At 39.4% G+C, this 22,582-nt stretch overlaps 1 protein-coding gene across 30 annotated transcripts in view; it reads right to left on the bottom strand.

The window, feature by feature from the left end:
• The window catches only part of LOC123568261 (uncharacterized), a 106,948-nt gene that overhangs the window by 19,217 nt on the left and 65,149 nt on the right, over window positions 1-22,582 (bottom strand). For 16 of the 30 annotated variants that reach the window (XR_012421796.1, XR_012421789.1, XR_012421773.1 and 13 more), the window contains 2 exons: window positions 22,384-22,486; window positions 19,907-21,539 (listed from right to left, as the gene is read on the bottom strand). The gene's annotated coding sequence lies outside the window, so the exon portion shown is untranslated. Of the gene's footprint in view, window positions 1-19,599; window positions 21,540-22,383; window positions 22,487-22,582 lie in introns of those variants that run through there. The other 14 variants (XR_012421794.1, XR_012421774.1, XR_012421781.1 and 11 more) reach the window with 3 other exon arrangements.

Raw genomic sequence — 22,582 nt, forward strand, 5'->3', positions numbered from 1 at the left:
CGAAATACCATGGAACCAAATCTAATAAAATATGTAAAGGATTATATACCATGACTAACTGGCATTTAACACAGGAATGCAAGATTGGCTCAACATACCAAAGTTAATCAATGTAATGCACTGTATCAATAGAGGAAAAATATCACATGATAATCTCAACTGATGCAGCAAAAAGTGACAATATTACTCATTTTCACCAGAAAAACATTCACAAGGAATTGAAGAAAACTTTCTCAACATGATAAAGAATATCTTTTAAAAAACTCCCAGTTAATATCATACTTTATGGCAAAAGACTGACAGATTTTCTCCTAAATTAGAAACAAGACAAGATTTCCACTATCACCACTTATATTAAATATTTTACTGGAGGTTCCAGTTTGGACAATTAGCAAGAAAAGGAAATAAAAGTCATACATACTGAAAAAGAAAAACAGAACAAAAAAAACTTTTATGCAGATGGCATAATATTTAATATAAAAATTCCTAAAGAAGCCAAAAAATTATAACTAATAAGTGAATTCAAGGGTGCAACATATATGATAAATATACAGTAATAAATTATAGTTCTATATGTTAACAACAGTTGAAATATGAAGTTAGGAAAATTATTTTATTTACAATAGCATCAAAAAATAAAATTATTAACATAAAAATTAGTAAATAAAGTACAAGTTTTATACACTGAAGACTACCAAAATAAATGCCTGAATTAAAGAAGACCTAAACAAATAGAAAAGTATCCCTTATTCATTGTTTGGAAAACACAACATTGTTAAAATCCCACACTGTCTATAGATTTATTAATTATTATTATTATTAGTTTGAATCAGAGTCTCGCTCTGTCACCCAGGTTGGAGTATAGTGGCGCTATCTTGGCTCACTGCAACCTCTGCCTCCCAGGTTCCAGGTTCAAGTGATTTCCCCGCCTCAGCCTCTTGAGTAGCTGGGACTATAGGCATGCACCACCACACCAGGCTAATTTTTCTTGTAGAGATAGTGTTTCACTATGTTGGCCAGGCTGGTCTCAAACTCCCGACCTCAGGTGATCCGCCTACCTCGGCCTCCCAAAGTGCTGGGATTACAGGCATAAGCCTGTCTACAGGTTTAATGCAGACCCTATATAAATTGTATATAAATTGTAGCTGACTTTTTATATAACTTAACAAATTAATCCTAGAATTCATATGAATATGCAAGAGACCCAGTATAACCAGACAGTCTTTAAGAGGATAAAGTGGAAGAGCTCACATTTCCAAAAGCTTAAGCAACGTGATCCTGATATGAGGATAAACAAACAGATCAATAGAATGGAATTGAGAATCCTTCTATTTATAATGAATTCCTTTTTAACAAGGAATCAGAAAAACTCAATGGGGAAAAAGTAGCCCTGTTAGGAAACGATGCTAGAAAACTGAATACACACATGCAAGTAGATTAAGTCGGATGTCTATTTCACACCACGTAGAAAAATTAACTCCAAGCTGATCACAGACTTAGCTACAGAACTAAAACTGTAAAATTCACAGCAGGAAACATAAGAGTAAAACTTGGCGATCTTCATTTAGGTGATAGTCACTTAAATATAATAGCAAAAGGTCAAGTGACTAAGCAAAATATAGATAGATTTGACTTTATCAAAATGAAAAAGTTTTGTGCTTCAAAATACAACTTCAAAAAGTGAAAAAACAATTCACAGAATGTGAGAAAAATAATTTGTAAATTATACATATGATATGGGATTGTATCCAGAACATATATATATATATAAATTTGTGTATGTATGTATGTCCATATATACAAATAAATTCTTACAACTGAACAATAAAATGACAATCTATTTTTTAATGGAAAAAGATCTGAATACACGTTTTCACAGAAAAACAGACAACAGCTATGGCGCAAAGGTGAAGCAGTTGGAACTCTCAAATATTGCTAATAAGAAAGCAGAATGGTAGTTATTTGGGAAAATATGTTATCAGTTCCTCAAAATTTTAAACAGAGTTATCATGCTACTCAGTATTCTACTCCTAGTGGAACTCCAAGAGGACTGAAAACACATGTTCACACAAACACTTACACAAAGATATTCATAGCAGCATTATTCCTAATAGCCAAAAAGGAGAAACAATCCAAATGTCAATCAACTGATGAATAGGTAAATGAAATGCAGTATATTCATAAAATGAAAACTTTTTATTTAGCCATGGAAAGGAATGGAGAAATAATGTACATGCTAAAACATGGATGAACCTTGAAAACATTATGCCAAGTGAAAGGATCAAAAACAAAATGGTCACATACTATATGATTCCATTTTCTGTTTTGATTCCATTTATATTTTATAATGTATAAATGGAATCAAAACATAAAGTATGTTAGAGGTTGCCCGGGGTTTGGTGGAGGGAGGATAGGGAACAGCTGCTTGTGAGTCTGAGGTTTCTCTGGGGGGTGACGAAAATGTTTTGAAATTAAATAGTGGACAACTTTGTGAATACTATAATAAAAACATTGAATTTTGATCATCAAAACAATAAATTTTAGGGGATGTAATTCATAAGTTAATGTAAATTATTGGCATTATAAAAACACAGCCTTTTATTAGCTTATGATTCTGTAAGTACAGCCATGATATGGGTCTTAGGGTACAGCCATGATATGGCTGGGTTCTCTGCTTAGCGTCTCCTAAGGCAAAATTTAAGGTGGTGTCAGGCTGCACTCTCCTCTGGAACTTGGGACCCTCTTCTGTGTGAGTTTTCGAGGTTGGCAAAATTCAGTTGCTTGGAAAGGAATAGCACTGTTGTCACTGTGTCTTTCCTTGCTGTCAACCAGAGGCCACCCTTAGTTCCCAAGGGCCACCCGCATTCCCTGCCACTTGGTCCTCTTCATTTCAGTGCTAACAATGGATAAAATCTTCCTTGTGAAACAGCTCTTGCATGCTTCAGACCTCTTTATTCAGGATGAACCTTGTCTCTTTTGATTAGGTCAGTGCTGTCCAGGACAATCTCCCTTTTTTAAAGCTGGCTGTGCTATAATAAACAGCCTTCTTCATGGAAATTATAGTCCATCCCATTCACAGTCCCCGAGATTGTACCTGCTGTGTATATAGGGGGCCGATTGTCTGAGCGAGCATCTTATCCTTCTGCCAATCACAAATTGCTTGCTGAAAGCTCTCCTGGTTTTATGCTCATCACACCCTGTTTTTCTCTTCAGTGGTGCTCTGCATACACTCTTTAGCACAGCCACACAGTCTACCAAGGAGCAGCAACTTTAGTGAGACTCTAATGGTGTTTTTAGACTAAAAACCAAAGGCGTTGGAACCATGCCACTCACCCTCACTCTCAGGATACGTGCAGGTCAATGCACTCAGCATTCCTTTTCACGTGTACTCTAGGCATCGTGCTAAATGTTGAAGCCTTCTGGGCATGCTCCTATGATTGTTCTAGAAATCTTAGTCTTATTTTCTATATTTGGAAATGCAACTCTTAGAAGAATTATGTGTGTTTATGTGTATGTGCTAGAGATAACATGTGTGTGGGTGAGAAAGACCAAGATGACTGACAGAAACATTGCTTTATTGCTGCTATTGCTTCAAGCTATTCTGCTCAAAAATGGGAAATAACATGAAAATCAATAGAACATAATAAAAGTCATCACCGAAGTGAAGAAGGCTGCAGCACAGCAGGAGTATTTCCTGGAATGCTGGTAATTTCTTTCCCTGTTTTCTCGCTCTATTCTCCACAATATGCCTAGCTTCTGAAAACCCAAGGGGTGGGGTGAGCCTTAATTGCAGCCACATGAAGCCTTGGAGGGCTTGGCTTATTGACATGGCCTCCCTGCAAGAAGCAGAGGCACTGGCCAAATGATTATAATTGACCCAGACAGCAATCACAGAACCTTTTGGCTTTGCAAAGTAGTTTTATTCACCAGTCATGATATAAGATAAAAACTGTGGGCCTATGACTTGTCTTCAAAGAAATCTTCTTACCTATTTGGCAAAAGCATAGTTGGGTTAACTTTCCTCATCTATATAATATGGGGAGATGAAATTCACCCTGGTTGTATAAGTTGAATATAAAAGATACACAGTTTTTGAAATGTGTGTTTACTTACATAAGAATCCGATTTTAATAAATAACATGTGATGCTTTTATAGGTTAAATTTTTTTTTGCTCTGTGCCAGTCAGAAGATTTTACTTGTGATACATTGTAAGAACCCTACAACAACTCTTTGCGATGCACTTAATCTTCATTCTTTTATAAATCAGAGAAGTAAAGCTCTCTAGATGATACGGCTATTTACCCATGCTGAAAGTTAAGTGGACTGCAAGGCCTTCAATTTGCATTGACTGCTTTCCACTTTCTGCAGCACCACTGGCCTCTGTTATTCATGGAGACACTGACACACTGCTTTCCCAGGAACTTTAATAAGACAGTGCTGCATTTTATCAAATAAACATTTTACAAATTTATTATTGCACGTTCTTTGTCTAGTGGAAAAGACTTTTATAACTAATGGTACCTTGAATCGTTTGGTAACACAGAATACTAAGCATGTGGTTCTCACTCATAGGTGGGAATTGAACAATGAGAACACTTGGACACAGGGTGGGGAACATCACACCCTGGGGTGGGAGGTGGGGGAGGGATAGCATTAGGAGAGATACCTAATGTAAATGACGAGTTAATGGGTGCAGCAAACCAACATGGCACATGTATACCTATGTAACAAACCTGCACGTTGTGCACATGTACCCTAGAACTTAAATTATTTTTTTTAAAGAGAAATACTAAGCATGTGGAACAAATGAATTACTAACAAAACTATCTAACTGCATATAATGCACTAGTCATTGTACATTTTCTTTCTAAGGAACCATTTCAGAATCTTTTCAGACCAAGTTTTGATATAAATAAGTGTAACTGATTATCCAATAATTGTGCCAACCTTTAGAGCTTTTACGGATGGTCATGAAACCAAATACCCAGGTGACAATTATCTCAGTTTTTTTAAAGGATAGCTAGACTCATTCTCTGTAGCAATTGCTAAGAAGTCATCAAAGCTAATTGTAAGATCCTTAATCTATCACCAGTCTTTGAACTTTAAAAAAGAGGAGAGTAGAAATTGATCAAAGCTAGAAATAGGAGAAGGCAGGGTGTGGAGTGCCTAGGAATGAACACTACATTAGTACAAGTGGTGGAGATGGTCTCAGTGCCACAGGGAAAGGGCGGGTGTCTATTGAGAAAAGAAACTGGAAGCTAATTCATTCCCCCACTCCAGCATGGAAATAAGCTGCCAGCACATTCGGGAGCCAACTCATGCAGACACCTGCTTTCTTCTGAGGTGGAGCATGAAGAGCTCTCGGGAGGTTCCTGGATTTCACTTGGGGTAGGGGCGTGGGTGCCCGCATGGTTATAGAGATGTGTTTGCATTGTTGTTGGGTGGCTGTATTTCACTGGGAACATATGCATTTCCCTTCAAAGATGTCTGTATTTCCACTGGGAGGTGCCTACATTGCCAGATTTTAGAACAGTGAGAATACCTGGTAGTTCTTGTTGGCAAGGGGAGACTCCCAGGAACCCAGCTGAACCAAAGATGGTGGATCACCCATACCAGGAACAAATGCATTATTCAATGACAGGAGGAAAGGAAGAAGACAGAGGGCCAGTTATACCTGAAATAAACCCACAACAAGTGCTCCGAGGTGAGCCAGCCAGCGTTTTGGAACCTGCACAGAGGTCACTAATCACATAGGACATTGCCCTTGCAGCACCCCTTTAAGGGAATTATAGGTAATACCCAGAAGACGTAATGTAATATGAACCCTAAGAGCATGTTACCCCTGCTTTCCTCTGAAGGCTGCAGAAACTGAGTCAGACATCAACTGTGCGATTGTGGAGCATTTCAAACAAATATGTGAGACAAAAGTATTGATTTATACTAGCCTGGAATTTTTAGTAACTGAAAATGAGTTCATTTTAATGCCTGAACATGATCAAAAAGCTGTGAAAACTACCCATTCAGGGATATCAGAAAGAAATAAAAAACAATGAATTGGGTTTGAAGATGGCGATGAGAGAAAAATAAACTTTCTTAATTTGCCTGTCAAGTTCAGCTCATGCAGTGTGCCAGTTACAGATAGCCATGAAGGCACGCAAATATATTTAAGTAGAGAATGCTGTAATATAAATAGTATGTGAGGAATATTGCCCTCTGGAATTGGGCTTTATTTAAAAAAGAGACATCATCATATCTACGTCTATTGACACCGTTCCTTCTCTTTGCCTTCCATTTCTATCCTCCCTACTCTTCTGTATTTCACGAATCTATATTCAGTCCAGAATATTGAGTTCCTGCTATGTATTCAGCACTATATTATGGAATCTACAGGAACACAAAAGCATCTGTCCACAGGAAATATGATGACAGCTTGGCTCAAAATAATGATTCCTTAATAAAAATAAAAGATGCAGTCATCTTATTAGTTTTTTCAAAGGCTTTGGTTATAAAATGAAGAATACCAAATCTTCAAAATATTTTACACAGTCATTTGACTAATGAAATACATTTGTGTGCATGGCCAATTGGATTTATTATGCAAAACAACTGGCCATTGAAGTAACAGAAAAGTAAAAGGGGAAAAAATCATGCTTTGGTGAATCTATACTTCTTTACAAGCAATAATTACCTTTTTACTAAAAAAAAAAAATCACCTTCATTACAACTCTGTATTAGAAGAATTATGTTCTAGGAGGTAAGACCCCTAGGTTTTAATCTTAGCTCTGCTTCAGCCATCCATCTATTTGATCTTGAATCATTTTTCAACATCTCTGAGCCTACTTTCTCATCTGTAACCAGCAGCTCTAAACCTAAACATACTCTTTCAGATTTTCAAAGTTAGGAAAGCAGTTTAATTTCCTGTTTTGCAATCTACATATTTTAATGCTTATGTTGGGTCTTTTCCATGACAATTCCAGAAGGTAAGCAAATTCACTCATATCAAGTCTCCTATTGCATCTTTTCCAAAAGATAAACTGAATTTTAGGGTAACAGATGTTTGCTTATTATAGGAAGACAATGCTGTAAAATTCAGGCAGCTTGGTACATTGGTTTCCAAGCAGGAGAGTTTAAGACATTTTGAGTATTTGTAAAGCGTCAGTGGTTCTGGCTGGACAAGACGTGGCCTTTGTCCATTGTTTTTTTCTCTTTGGCATGAGATCCCCATAGCAGTGGTCATTTAGAGAAAGGTAAACTCAGTAGAGGCTATATGAAGGATACCTACCACTGTCAAAAATATGGCTATTTTTAATGAGGCATGATCTTTTCCCTGGAAGTTGCATTTTCCCAGCAGGGAAACTTTTTTCAGATTGTTATGCTCTGGGTCCTGCAGGTTAGCGAGCTAAACTCAAATGTGATTGGCATGCAGAGTCCCTTAAAACTGTCAGGCCACCTTGCAATTAGGCATAATGCCACTGTGACAGATGGCGTGAGTGATGCCAGCCAGCCAATACATATCAGCATTGAACATTCAGAGAGAATTTCCTCTTTCAGAATGTCAGAATGTGGGTCTATGGCATAGCTAGCAATGAAGGATTTCACATAACACGCACATTTTAGACAGAATAATACTGCTTTTATATAGGGCTAGATATAGAACAAGAGAATCATAGACTTAGTCTCTCAGGGTGAAGAGGCAGTTTAAAGCCAATGAATTTCAATGCCCCACATGATGCTTCATTCATTCATTTATTTATTCAACAAATATTGAATATCCATAATGAGTTAGGCACTATCTGCCTGGCCATTGGGCCATAACATCACCTAGCTTAGCCTTGACTAAATCCACCATCAAAGAACTCACTACTGTTACACTCAATATCCTAGTTATCCTCCACAGAATAACTTCAATACTGACCACATTCTACGGCATCCAGACCCAAATCCATCGCTCCCCTTGGAATTGGTTCTAAGATATCAGACAATAAATGCTTTAAGTGGAGTTGCAAAATTGTTTGATGCTTTTGCTTGAAATATGAATGTGACTCATTATTTGATGTTATCACCTTCTCACTTGAATCAGCTTTTATGAAACTTAACAGGCTTTGCAATTCTTCGAGAGACAACAAAAAGCCTGTAGTTTTGAAAATATCCTCATTGTGACCTTGTATGGTGACATGACATAAGAAGCAGCAATTTCTGAATCAGGAGTGGTTTAGAAAAAGAATATAAATTTCCTAGCTTGGTGCCTTGGGGGAGCTATTTAGTTTTTCTGAGGCTCCGTATGCTGCAAAGTGGAGCTATGACTGTAGTGGAGATATGGGCATGTGGATATGGAAAAGTGGAGATACGGAGATGTGCAATTTACATCTATTCCTTTCTTTGGCAAACATATTTCATAAGGATTATGAACAAACCAGCCACCATAGGACATAATTAACTACGGAATGTGGAGAGTTCATATTCTAATAGGTAAACAGTCCACATTGCTGTTGGATTATTTGATTAGTCCATAGGTAAATAATCCATATTGCTATTGGACTATTTTCTGAGCAAGTGGCTTCGCCAGGGTGAAGGTCACAATGAGGATATTTTCAAAACTACAGGATGAAGCAACTTGCTCAGAAAATATTTATGGAATAAAGGAGAAACTTAACCACAAAAGATGGAAGAAACCTTACGATTAAATGTAGGTATGTCTGTCTATGTCTGGAAAATGGTGCATCTCTGTGTAGAGAAGACTCTGAAAGAAAACTTCCTGAGGAAAAAAAAAAAGGTTGAACCTATACATATGTTTCAAGCCATTTGGGCTGCTATAACAAAATAACAACATTATGTGTTCTCACTTCTAAGTGGGAGCTGAATGATGAGAACGCGTGGACACACTGGGGGAAACAACACACATTGGGCCCTCTCAGAGGGTGCGGGAGTGGGAAGGAGGACAGCATTGGAAAGAATAGTTAAGGGATGCTGGGCTTAATACCTGGGTTATGGAATGATCTAATCTGTGCAGCAAACCACCATGGCACACGTTTACCTATGTAACAAACCTGCACGTTCTGCACATGTATTCCTGAACTTAAAATAAAAGCCTAGGGAAAAAAAAAACTGGGCAATTTATAAAAAACTGAAGTTTGTTGCTCACAATTCTGGAGGCCAGAAAGTCCAAGATCAAGGTGCTGGCAGATCCAGTGTCTGGTGAGGGCCTGTTCCTCATAGATGGTGCCTTCTGTGTCCTCACATGGAGAAAAAGCAAAAGGGCTTTTGTAGGCCTAGACTGTAAGGACACTAGTTTCATTTATGATGATGGAGCCCCAATGACCTAATCACCTTCTAAAATCCCCACTTCTAATAGCACCACATTGGGTATTAAGTTTCAAGATGAATCGTGGAGGGACACAAACACTGAGACCACAGCAAAGACCATGAGCCAAGGTTAGAACAGAACTGAATGGAATGGATCAAAGAAATGATTGTGAGAAAGAGTGGTCCTCGACAGAAGTTATTTCAGAATCACCAAGGATTCCTTCCAAATACCCGCACTTACATTTGGCCTCCTCCTTCTGCACCTTTATGTGGTGTTGCTACACAATATATTAGACCATTGGAAGAGGAAAAGAGGGAATTGAATCATATTCTCCAGGGCACCCAGATGGCCCCAAAGCCATATATGCCTTTTTCTCCCCTGCCTACTCTCTCCATGTAAAGCGAGGATAAGAATCATAGAAGCAAACAAGGGTCGTCTTCTTAGTTGCTCTCTGGTCCAGACCCCATGGGTCCTGCTTGATCTCCTGGAGAGGTTGAATCCTTGAGATCTGGATGACATTGTGCCTGTGGTTTGATGTACAGGAAATGTTCTCCTGCAGAAAACACTGGGTATGGCAGTTTCAGCATGAGTGGGGTGGACATCAGCAGTGGTGATAATTCACGCATAGGCCGTTGATGGGAGTGCCTTCTCCTTTATTGTGAGCATACATGGTGCTTTTGGCATTAGATAGTGTTATGCACTAAATTGTGTTCCCTACAAATTCATATGTTGAAGTCTTAAATCTCATACCTTATTTGTGACATGATTTGAAACGAGGGTTATTGCAGATGTAGTCAGTTAAGATGAGGTCATGCTTGGGTAAGGTGTGTCCGTGGTCTAATCCTTATAAAAGGGGAACATTTGGAGACAGACACATAGGCGTAGATCTACAAGCCAAGGACCACCAAAGATGGCCAGCAAATCACCAGAAGCTGAGAGGGTCCTGGAACAGATTCTTCCTTAGAGCCCCCAGCAGGAATTAATCCTGCCAACACCTTGATATCAAGCTTCTAACCTCCACAGTTCTGAGAAAATAAGTTTCTGTTGCTTCAGCCACCCGTTTGTGGTTTTTTGTTACAGCATCTCGAGCAAACTAATATAGATGGCAAGGGAGACATTTATATAATCAGCCAACTGGAACCAGAGGGGAATGGCAGATGCTCCATGGAAACCAAGGGGATTGCTTCAAATGTGCCATAGGGCTTCCAGTGGGATGGAAGAGACTGTGGATTTTATAGCATGAATGTAGACACAGCCAGCAAGAAGTATTAATGACAATTTTGAATCCTAGTTTTACCAACTGGTTTATAAAATCTTGACTTGAAGACATTTATATTCATCTATTCTGTAATCATCCTAGGTTTCTCCCCAACCTCTCCTTCCTCTGCTGCATTTAATCAGTTTCCGAAACTCATAAAATCTGTCATGCTAACAGCCCTGTTATCTGACCCTTCTCCACTCTTACTACTCCTACCTTTTGGAGAATGTCACCCTTTCTTGCCTTGTCCAGTGAAGTTATCTCTTGTTCTCTCTGAAGTCAACCTTCCACATTCTCTTATTTGCCCTTCCAAATGCAGTTGCTAATGGATGTTGAGAGCTTGCTAAAGTATACAGAAAAGTCCAAAATCCTTAGCCTGTATACGAGACCACTGGGATCTCTTTTCTCTCTGGAGTATGTAACGGTTAAGAACACAAGATGTCTGAGATGAACATGCGTGTCTACACTTCCTAGCTCTGTAACCCTGAGCTCTTTATGTAACCATGTGCATTGCTCCCATCATTATAAAATCAAATAGCTACAGTGTCTCTCTAGGTTTGATTGGCGAAGTGAGTGAGTTTGTAATTTTACTATTAAAGAGTGTAACTTAAAACACAACTGCTTAATAGATGTAGTTTATAATCATCTCATGTTTAAAATATTTTTGCTCCCTTTTCTTTTTTTTTTTTTTTGAGACGGAGTCTTGCTCTGTCGCCCAGGCTGGAGTGCAGTGGCCGGATCTCAGCTCACTGCAAGCTCCGCCTCGCGGGTTTATGCCATTCTCCTGCCTCAGCCTCCCGAGTAGCTGGGACTACAGGCGCCCACCACCACGCCCGGCTAATGTTTTGTATTTTTTAGTAGAGACGGGGTTTCACTGTGTTAGCCAGGATGGTCTCGATCTCCTGACCTTGTGATCCGCCGTCTCGGCCTCCCAAAGTGCTGGGATTACAGGCTTGAGCCACCGCGCCCGGCCTTTGCTCCCTTTTCTTCTAGCCATTCCAAAATGCTTATAATCCCAGAATGAGCCAAGCTGTATGGTTTCTCAGACTTTTAGTGTGTGCTTCCTGGCCCTTATTTGCCTTGAAAACGTTGACTGCTATTTAGAAATTGTCTCAATGATATCTTTTTAATGAATGTTTTCCTGAGCCCTATAGGTGGAACTGACCACACCCTGGCTGTGCCCCAGTATGTTTGTTTCTACAGACTTCTTTCTTGGCACTGAGAATTTACCACCAGAAGGGTTGGCTTACGTTAATCTCCCTTAGGGACCAAGTCTTTGAATTTGACCCGCTTTAGAAGATTCTCATCACATACTTATTTTTAATCAATACAATTTTAAATCTATATTTTATGACCATTAATGATAAAATTAACACATCTTGTCCTCCACAGTGATTAGCTCCAAACAGCTTGCTGAGTGGATAAATGAAAGAAAAGTGTATCTGGGAAAATATTCTTATAAAGTTTGCTGTGTTCACACATAAAGTAACAGAACCAGAATAAACAGCTCAAGCTTTCCAATAGTCAGGCCAATGCCTCTGGCCCTAAGTCACACACAGGCCAATATGAAAACACACAGGAACACATTAGTTATAGAGAAACATAAAATTTAGCTACTTACAAGTATCTCACTTTTGCACCTACATTCTCCTCATTATGTGGAATTCATCATCTTATCATCCTCATTACTCTTTAGAGTGTGAGAAAAATACACCACATTGAGTCAACATTGAATTTTGTAAGTTTCTGCTTATGTTCCAAGAGTCTCATGTATCTTTTTCCAAAAAGTCATAGAAAGAAGCTAGACTTCAGGGATTATTGGCTTGTTGAAGAAGCCGTTTTATCAGAATGGCCTTTTCTTCAAGGGGGAAACAAGCCATCATCAGCCAGTGCTAGCGTGCAGGTATCCCTGCCCACTCCAGGGGTACCTAAGAGGCAGGTGGCAAGTTCGTGACCAAGTACAGTTCAGGTATTCAGGTATCAGACGCAGATATTTGTATCATTCAGACTGGATTATATCTTCCTGTAGCATTATTGTAGTCCATTCTCACGCTGCTAATAAACACATATCCAAGACTGGGTAATTTATAAAGGAAAGAGGTTTAATTGACTCACAGTTTCACATGGCTGAGGAGGCCTCACAATCATGGCTGAAGATGAATAAGGAGCAAAGTCCTGTCTTACATGGTGGCAGGCTAGAGAGTTTGTGCAGGGAAACTCCCATTTATAAAACCATCAGGTCTCATGAGACGTATTCATGAACACGGTAGCAGTATGGGGGAAACTGCCTCCATGATTCAATTATCTCCACCTGGCCTGCCCTTGACTTGTGAGGATTATTACAATTCAACGTGAGATGTAGGTGGGAACACAGCCAAACCATATCAATTACATATTAGCATATACTTCTAATTTGTAGCACTAAACATAATTGTAAATATTCGTAAACTTCATTTAAGGCCAGCTTGTCCAACCTGGGGCCTGCAGACCACATGCGACCCAGGATGGCTTTGAATGCAGCCCGGCACAAATCTGTAAACTTTCTTAAAACATTACGATATTTTTGGCAGTTTTTTTTTAAGCTCATCGGCTGTCATTAGTGTTAGTGTATTTTATGTGTGGCCCAAGACAATTTTTCATCTTCTGATATGGCCCAGGGAAGCCAAAAGATTGAACACCTCAGAGTTAAGGTGACAATCTCTCTACCTGCTAAAATTCCAATTCCTAAGACAGGCATGAGCTTAGATATGCTACGTACTATGTGTATAAATACGTAAAAATGATATAAGTGGATTAACATAGAACTTTGCCTCTGGACTGCATCAGGGGCAGTGGGGGTGGAGGAGGCACTGAGCTTCTGGCATTTTTTGTTTACTCATCACAGTTAATTCAACCAAAATTCAATCCTCAAACGTTCATTGTGTATGGAACTCCTTTCTATATGCTAAGTAAACTCAGGACACAATGTTGGGTAGGCATCAATTCTAAAACAATGTTCTAGATCTTGGGATTTTCCTTTTATTCATTCTGGTTCATGGCCTATGCAAATATCATTTTAAAAGGCATACCTCAGCAACTTAATGAGAGATTAAGTAAGTTTCGAGGCATTACAAACAAAAAGCCATCCAAAAGCACTGAAAGAAATGGTGCAGAATCTATGTTTAATTTCTATATGCTGATTATTATTCAAATAAATGTAAAGAGATACCACATCCAAAGTGTTCAGTATAGTGCCTGACCTGTATCGGCACTTAAGAATTGTTATTTTCTTCCTCTTGCAGGAAAGTATCTTAAAGATCTCCTTCCCATTTCTATTCCTTCTCTTCTTCTCATCAGTATGAGGCTTGGCTTTTCTGGAGAGTAGCTAAAAGTCTTGTTGAAGTGAGAGCCTTTACTCTAAGGTCAAGAGCAAATACCCACTTTTTGGCAAAACGTTAAGCCTAGTTTCCAGGCATACATTTAAAAGCCAGACAGAGAGAGTGTAGCCTGCAGTTTATCTGTATTGAAAAATGATAGGTTCTCATTCAAATGCAATGTGATTGACATCTTCTTCCCACCAATGGATACAGATTTGATGACCTTGAAACTCTGTCTGCTAAGACAATTGTTGGAACTCAGGGACAAATCTTTCTGCTTCAAAAGCATTACCTGCTACTCTCTATGAGCATATCTCAATTTGTGAAGTATTACCTATTTGAAGACAGAATGAGACAAATTCTTCTCTTTGATATTTTTCTTACACTCGTCAGATTCTTACACACACACATACACACACACATATACACACATATATATACACACATATATATATAATTTTAAAATAAATATATAAAGACAAAAGAACATGAGTGTTTGTTAAACCCTGTATCTGGCGAACAACCTCAGAAATCAAAGCCTACACCGCTGAAAGACATAATGTAATTTAAAAATCATTTAGGAATTTAAGATGCATTTACAACAACTACAAGGCCAGTGGAACTAAAAGGATTACATTTTTTATGCATTTGTGTGATGTCTGTCTGAAAATAGATAAGAATGGCCCTCCCCCATCTCATTTTCCCTGTAATAGAGAAATTCCAAGCAGGAACATTCAGAAAACAGTGTCGTTTTCTCCTTGGTGCTGCTTTGTGACACTTTTTTTAATGGTCCCAGCCAAGTACTTCTCTTGATGTAACCAACTGAATACTACAACTCTCAGAGGGAAACAATAAACAGAAAAAGACACATCTGTGTGTGCCGAGAGGTACTGGAGATTTCATACTACATCCTGGATAAATTTTTAAGAAGGGGTACAAAGGATGGCAGAAAAACTTAAAAAAATATATAGTAGGAGATTTAAAACACACTTAACGGCTGAGCATAGCACAATTGCTATGGCTGAGAGCTGAGTCACTGTGGATCAAGCCCATGTGATCTGGAATATGGGAAAAAAGAACCGAGAACTAAAGAAGACAAGAGGACAGGGATTGATGACTGCCGGCAGGGATAAAAAATCTCAATCAAAAACTGTTTGGCATTTCTGTGCAAGATATCAACTATCCATCCATTCATTTCTCCACTCATTCATCCATTTGACAAACGTACATGAGGCAGTTGCTATCTTCCAGGCACAGTGTTAGGCTGTAGGGAAGAACTTAATGAGTAACACAGAAGTATCCTGCTGTCATGTGGTTTTAGTTCTAATAGGAGAAGAAACATCATAAACAAGCAAACAAGTGAAGAAACAGAATATTGTCAGATAGTGATAAATGCTTTAAAGTAAATAAAACAAGGTAAAGTGTTCAGGGAGACTCTGGAAACTCCCTTTAGATCACACGATCAGGGTCAACCTGTGTGGGATAGTAGAGCCCTGAATGTTGAGAAGGAGAATGAGCCACAGGAAGGTAAATGAAAGGGGAAATGATCCTAGGTACAGAAAAACGGGCACAGAGTTGCTGAGTGGGGACTGTGCTAGCAATTAGTGACACTGAGCATCACTTGGATGATAAAGAAATAGGATACATGAAGAGAAAGGGTTTATAAAGACTTGCGTATGTAAAGAAGAGACTCCAAAATGCTTACCAGATCCATACTCAAACTGACTCTGTTGGTGTTTTAATAAAAGAAAAATCTTATATGTATTTTTTAGTTTGTGTGAGTTGCGAGATGATCACTACAAAGGCAAACAATACTAGACTTATACTTTGCCTCAACATTAACTGCTAAAAAGCTTATCCCGCACAGTTCTAGAATTTTGGAGTAGGAAATTTGAGGTCTAAGAATTATAGTTAGTCAAATTGTTTTACATTATCATCAGATATATAAGTGCTTTGAAAAAACATCAACCTAGTATCTTTTTGGAAGATAACGTTACCTGGTACGATGATCACTAATTGACAAAAGAAATAAATTCCATTTCTGAGTACTGGGAAGTATTAGGTATTATATAAAAATATATATAATTGGTTAAACGGAAGGTTATCAACAGGCCTAACTCCTAGAATTTTTCCTTGAGTGAATTAAAGATCATCTCAGCAAAACATATCCTATTGTACTGGCCACAGTAAAATCTCTGCTAAACAAATTCTGTTCACGATTGTATTAGAAGTTTAAAAGTAAGCGGTTTCAGCATAATTTTTTTTCTTGTTCTATGAACATTATTGTAACAACGCCATAGAAATTATCAGGAACGGTCTTTCTTTTAGGCAATATATGCATTAAATTATGATCTCTGATGCAAAAATATCACAAGAGTGTGTTCTAGTTACTATGACTATGTGACAAACCACTTAAAATGTAGTGGCTTAAAGCAAAATCAACATTTATTTATTTTTCTCAAAAATCTGCCACTGGGGAGGGTCTACATGATGACACCACTTCTCTGCTTCTGCTGGAGGAAGCGGAGCTGGCTCCAGGCTGGGCACTGCAGTGGTTTTAAGGCTTGCAGACTCACAGAACTGGTGTTACTACCAGGAACACCCTGGGCTCCTCAACCTCTCCATCTCTGTGTGGCGCCCCCCATCCAGCAGCAGCAGAATGAACGCTCATTATGTGAGACTTCCGGGCTCCCTTTGTGCATAGCCCAAGGGAGACGTTATGGTTTGAATCCTGGTATCCTTCCAAATTCATACATTGAAACCCTACCCCACCAATGTTATGGTATTAGGTGGGGCCATTGAGAGCTAATTAGGATGAGATGAGGTTATGAGGATACAGCCCTCATGGAAAGGATTAGTGGCCTTAGAAGAGTCACAACAGAGCTCGTTACCTCTGTAGCTCTCTCCCTACCATGTGGAAACACAGCCAGAAGGCGGCCAACTGCAAGTCAGGAAGAGCGCTCTCATCAGAACCCAACTATGCTGGCTCCTGGTCTCAGACTTCTAGCTTCCAGACTGTGAATGCTGGCTCCTGGTCTCAGACTTCTAGCTTCCAGACTGTGAAGAATAAACGTTGGCTGTTTCTAAGCCACCAAGTTAGGATAATTTATTATAGCAACCCAACGGACCAAGATGTCAGAGAGGAAGCAGGAGGAAACCTGCGTGACCTACTCTTGGAGGAAGTCAGGCAGGATCCTTTGCACCCTCTTTCACAGAATGCTCCAGAGCGTCAGGAAACGTTCTGGGAAGGGTGTGAAATTCTATCTGATCAGAGCCCTGTCAAAGGCCTTACAGAAGAATTTTAGTATCTTTGGTGCTTGGAGAAAAATGTGAAAAGTAAAATACCCAAAGGCAACGCTGACACGTATTTCTTTTGTCATTTTACTTTTTTCAATTTTCTTAACCATCGTTCTTTTTCCAACAAAAAAAAAGAATGAAAATTAAAAATGAGACAGCTATGTAAGCCTTTCCCTAATGCCTGCTGATAATGATTCCCCTACACCCCTCCCCAGTCTTTCTCTTCATGTATCCTATTTCTTTATCATCCAAATCCATATATTTCTTAATAATAATATACAATCTACAGGCAGTTTGACATAAGCTGATATCAAGCCATGAGGAGGTAAAACACGTAATGGAAACATGCATGTTCCCATCTGTCATTCACCAGGTGCATGAACTTGGGAAGTCTATTTAACTCCTTTGAGACTCCTTATTCATAAGAGGAAAGTCAAACTGCCTAACTCACTGAAATATTTTGAGGATTAATCAGATAATTTATATACAATTGCTAGAGAATGCATACATACGAAAAGCAGGTACCCAATAAATATTGCCTGGATTTAAAGATTTACCATGCTTCACATAGGCCAAAATGACTTCTGTATTTTTCTAGGTGATGGATCACTAATGTAGACTCAGCAGAGGAACAAATTTGAAATTACCACAATTATCTGTTCTTTGCGTTCATAGAAAACACACAACATTAAACATCAAGGCACAACACTAAAAATACGGCAACATTTTAGCCATTATAACTCTGCACTGGAATTTCCTATTTTAGAGCAAAATAGTATACTTCCATTTGCCTGGATAACGTTCATCTCCTAATTACCAATTTCAAAAGGTGATAATTAATATGTAGCTTGCAACAAGCTTGATGCGAGAAAAAGCACCAATCAATTAGTCAACATGGTGCTCCAGGTACTAAATGCCAGGAGCCATGCTACGTAGGGTGTGCAAAGCCCTTTGTATTCCAGCAGAACCAGACTCATTCTCACTAATGACAAGGAAGCCCATTGTGAGTTAGCAAATTTCACAAATTAGCAAGTAAGAAAAAAACATAATTAAAAGAATTAGGGACACTGAATCATGGTATGTGCAGTGTTCATTTATTTTGACAAGTATAATTTAATTTTACTTATTTATGGTAATATTTCATAGTATACTAATGAATGCACTCTTGTCTCTTTTGTAAATGTAATGAAATATTAGTAATATGAGACCTCAGTGCTGTTCTCTGTTATTAAATTGCTCCTGACAGGTGAGGTAGGACCACCACAGTTGGGTTTGCACTGGAATGGTAATTGCACTGGTGGCATAGTGGTGTGAAAGTGAGTGCGTATTCACTGAGGGACTAACATGAAGGCGTGCAAAGTTCATTGCTAAGTGAATACACAAAATTTAAAGAGACATATTAGGTGAAATGTTTATAGTAGTCTTCTGGTACACTCTAAAGCTACTTCTTCTTTGGGAAATTGGAACCACCATTTTTTAAAAAGGCATTTTTATATGCTGAGAAGCACTACTTCTTCAAGTCTTATTTCTATCAAAGAATCCCTCTTTCTCCAAGACAAGCAGGCAGAAAAACTTAGAAATAGTCTTTTCTGTTTCATTTTCTCCCCTATACATTCACTGACAATTCCTCATCATTCTTTTTCTTTTTCTTTCTTTCTTTTTTTTTAAGACAAGGTCTCACTCTGTCACCCAGGCTAGAGTGCAGTGGTGTGATCATGACTCACTGAAGTCTCGACCTCCTGGGCCCAGGTAGTCCTTCCATCTTAGCCTCCAGAGTAGCTGGGACTACAGGCATATGCCACCACGTTTAATGTTTTTGCATTTTTCGTAGAAAAGGGGTTTTACCATGTTGCCCAGACTGGTCTCAAACTCCTGGACTCAAGAGATCTGCTCACTTTGGCCTCCAAAATTGCTGGGATTATAGGACTGCGCCACTGCACCTGCGCCCTCCCCCCCACCTTTTTTTGTTTGTTTTTAGCTTTATTGGTGTATCACTGAGAAATTGAAATTTTATTTAACATATACAATGTGTTGTTTTGATCTATGTATACATTTTGAAATATCCCCCAAACCCAGCTAATTAACACATCTATTGCCTCACCTAGTAACCAGTGGATAGGACTGTATGCTAGTAGGACAGACACTTTCTATGGTATCTGAAAATCACATATCCACTCTCTCCCCATGTTAACTTTCGGGCCATAACTTGTTTCTGGATCACTCATATCTCTCTACATGCTTGCTCCAAGTCTACCTTCCTAGATTTCTTCTTATTTGCTTTAAATTTTATTATTGACCAGTATTATATAGTTACATCTTGCTACTGTTATTCCCACTGCATGTAGACTTGGTTTTTAACTGCTGTGGAATGTTTCTGACTTACCTTCATCCCAGCCCTGACATTCCTCTTGAGCTCCGGGCACTGGTGGGTGGTTAACTAGCCCACTCCTCCTGAGTGTCTCATTGGTGCCTCAAACTGAAATTGACTCACACTGAAATCATGATGTCAGCTCTAAACAGTGTCTTTTTTCCTGTATTCCTTGGTTTAACAACCAGCATCATTTCCATGCAAGGTAGCCAAAGCAGACTCCAACTCTCCTTACTCCAGCGACCTGCTCAGCCCCATTTACATGCTTCTTCCATAACTTGAGAGCCTATCATCACTGTTTAGCCCAGTCTTTCAGTGCCTCTTTTCTTTTTCTTTAGAGTCCTCTCAGCTTATTTGATTCTTTCCTCCCATTGAGTCCATCCTTTCACACAGCCATTGAGGGGCACTAGCTCAGTCTCAAGGTTCCTCTCGAAGCTTCTCAGTTGAAATCTTCAACAGCTCCTCAAGTCCTTGAGTAAAAGCCCAAGTTTTTGCTGCAGAATGGGAAGTCCTTCACGATCTTCTAAATTCTGTTTTCCTCCTACTTCAATTCCCACTGTTCATCCAGCAGGTCCTTACACTGCTCAAATGCCACCTTCCCTGAATTCAACAAGTCCTTCTCCCAATTCTCATGATGCTGTCCTATAATCTTCTACTACTTGTCTTTCTCTCCCAGTGGATTGTGTGTTTCAAGAGCAAGAATCTTGCCTTATGGATCATTTTAGACCTGGTATTTTTTTCCTGTGTCTAGCACATAGCAGACACTCAGTATTGGTTGTGTGAGTAAGCAAATAAATTGATTATATTTTTTCATACTTTCCTGATGTAACACCAAGCTAAAATAAATTGCTGTCTTTTATCACATATGATCTCATTTTTAATCTCACGTTTGGACAATATATTTGGCTCTGTGTCGAGCCTCCTGGCATCTTCAACCAGGCAGCATGTGGCAAAACAGAGACAAAATAATACAACAGAAGAGCAAGAAGTAAAATCCCAGCCAGGGCCGGAGTCGCCTCCTCATTCACTGCCTCCTGGATTCACTATCCCACCGTTTAACACTTGAACTTTCAGCTGCTGAGCTTTGGAACGAGGGTGCTTAATTAGTCAACAAGACATGACAACATTCTGTTACAGTGAGATTACATACACCTATGGGTGTTAGGAGACACGTAGTAAAACCCAGCAACTTCACAGACCTGAAAAGAGTGTTATCTTCCAGCAGCACATGGGAGAACGCTCCAAGAGATAAAACACACAAGACGAATGGTGTCTGTAATTGAAAAGCAATGGAAGAATGGAGCCCATAGAATTCCAAATACATTTTCCCTCCCAGTGTCCCTAGATGAGTATGGTGAGCTGGATTAACAAAGAGTTATGAATATCTTTAAATAGAGAAAATAATGTACATCTCTAAAGGGACTGACTCCGGGGACCATAAAAATCTGTGCAGATATCACATCACTGTATTATAATTTCTATTCCATTTATAATTCATTATTTATTCCACAGTATTAATGCAAGATGCATATGTCTTTATTTGTTAAAGGAGGAGAAGGATGTTTAGGAACCGCTGGGAATTCCTTTCCACATAATGATGCTTCTACTTATGGTAGGACTCAGAGTAGAACAGAAAATCGACGCTCCACAGATTCAGGAACAGGTTCCCATGGCCTTAGGAGTGCAGAGCTGATCTCTGTCTAACCCAGTTGACCCAGATTGGTTCTGTCTTTCTTACACTTTGCCACCTCCACATCAGTGACTTCTTCTGGGGGATCTATGTGGGCGCCTCTCTTTTGGCTGACTATGCCAGTTTGACCATAATAGCACAAAGCACACTCTACAAGGCATTCTCCTGCCCCAGTCCTGGAGGCAAGCAGAGCAAAGCACCTTTGAATGTTAGTTTCCTTCCCAGCATTGATTGAATAAACATTAAGGTCAGCTGCGTCCAGGCTCTGGAGAGAGAATAGAGAAGACGTTCCAGTGAGAGAGCTGACAATAACCCTGTCAGCAAATAGGCGTATGACATAAGCATCAATGCAAAGAAAGCCTAATCCAATAAGGCCTATGGATATTGAGAGTCAGATGATCAGAGCAGTTCTGAGAAAGCGATGTTAAAGCAATGATACAATAAAGTAGCTACGGAAAAAGCTATGTGACACCAGCCCACCGAACATTTCTCCACTCTCCACACCCAGCACCTTATACCTCCTCTCCTTCTCTTCCGGGGTCTCCACTTTGCCAGGACAAGTCCAAGGCCCTAACAGACCTCGGCCTCAATCTCTCTCTCACTCTCCCTCTCTCTACTCTCAGGAGACTCGCTGTGGAAAACACTAACACGATGATGACAAATAAATTTGTATGGCCCAGCCGGGCGCTGTTGGCTCATGCCTGTAATCCCAGCATTTTGGGAGGCCGAGGCGGGCAGATCACCTGAGATCGAGAGTTCAAGATCAGCCTCACCAACATGGAGAAACCTAGTCTCTACCAAAAATACAAAATTAGCCAGGCATGGTGGCTCATGCTTTAATCCCAGAAACGGGAGGCTGAGGCAGGAGAATCTCTTGAACCCAGGCGGCGGAGGTTGCGGTGAGCCAAGATTGCACCGTTGCACTCCAGCCTGGGCAACAAAAGCGAAACTTCATTTCAAATAAATAAATAAATAAATAAATAAATATAATTGATATGGCCAAAGCCTTGGCATTCCGAAGGGGTGATTTAAAATTTTTAAATCTCTTCTCTCTTTACAGAGTTTGACTTGCAAAAGTAAGTCTGACAAAGGAGATCAAGAAAATCCACCTTTAAAATGTAGAATTCATCAAGTCACTTTGTTCTCAGATGAGAATCGGCTCCCTCCTGCTGCGGGCAACACCCTCTGCGGCTCATTCTTGGGAGGAACAGGCTAGAAAGGAACATAATTTCAGGGGCAAATAAGAACATATCAATTTACTATCCGTCTAAGTATCTTCTATTATTCTGTATGTCTCTAGGCAACGAC

Source organism: Macaca fascicularis, chromosome 13, assembly GCF_037993035.2.
Source record: "Macaca fascicularis isolate 582-1 chromosome 13, T2T-MFA8v1.1".
Lineage (NCBI taxonomy): Eukaryota > Metazoa > Chordata > Mammalia > Primates > Cercopithecidae > Macaca > Macaca fascicularis.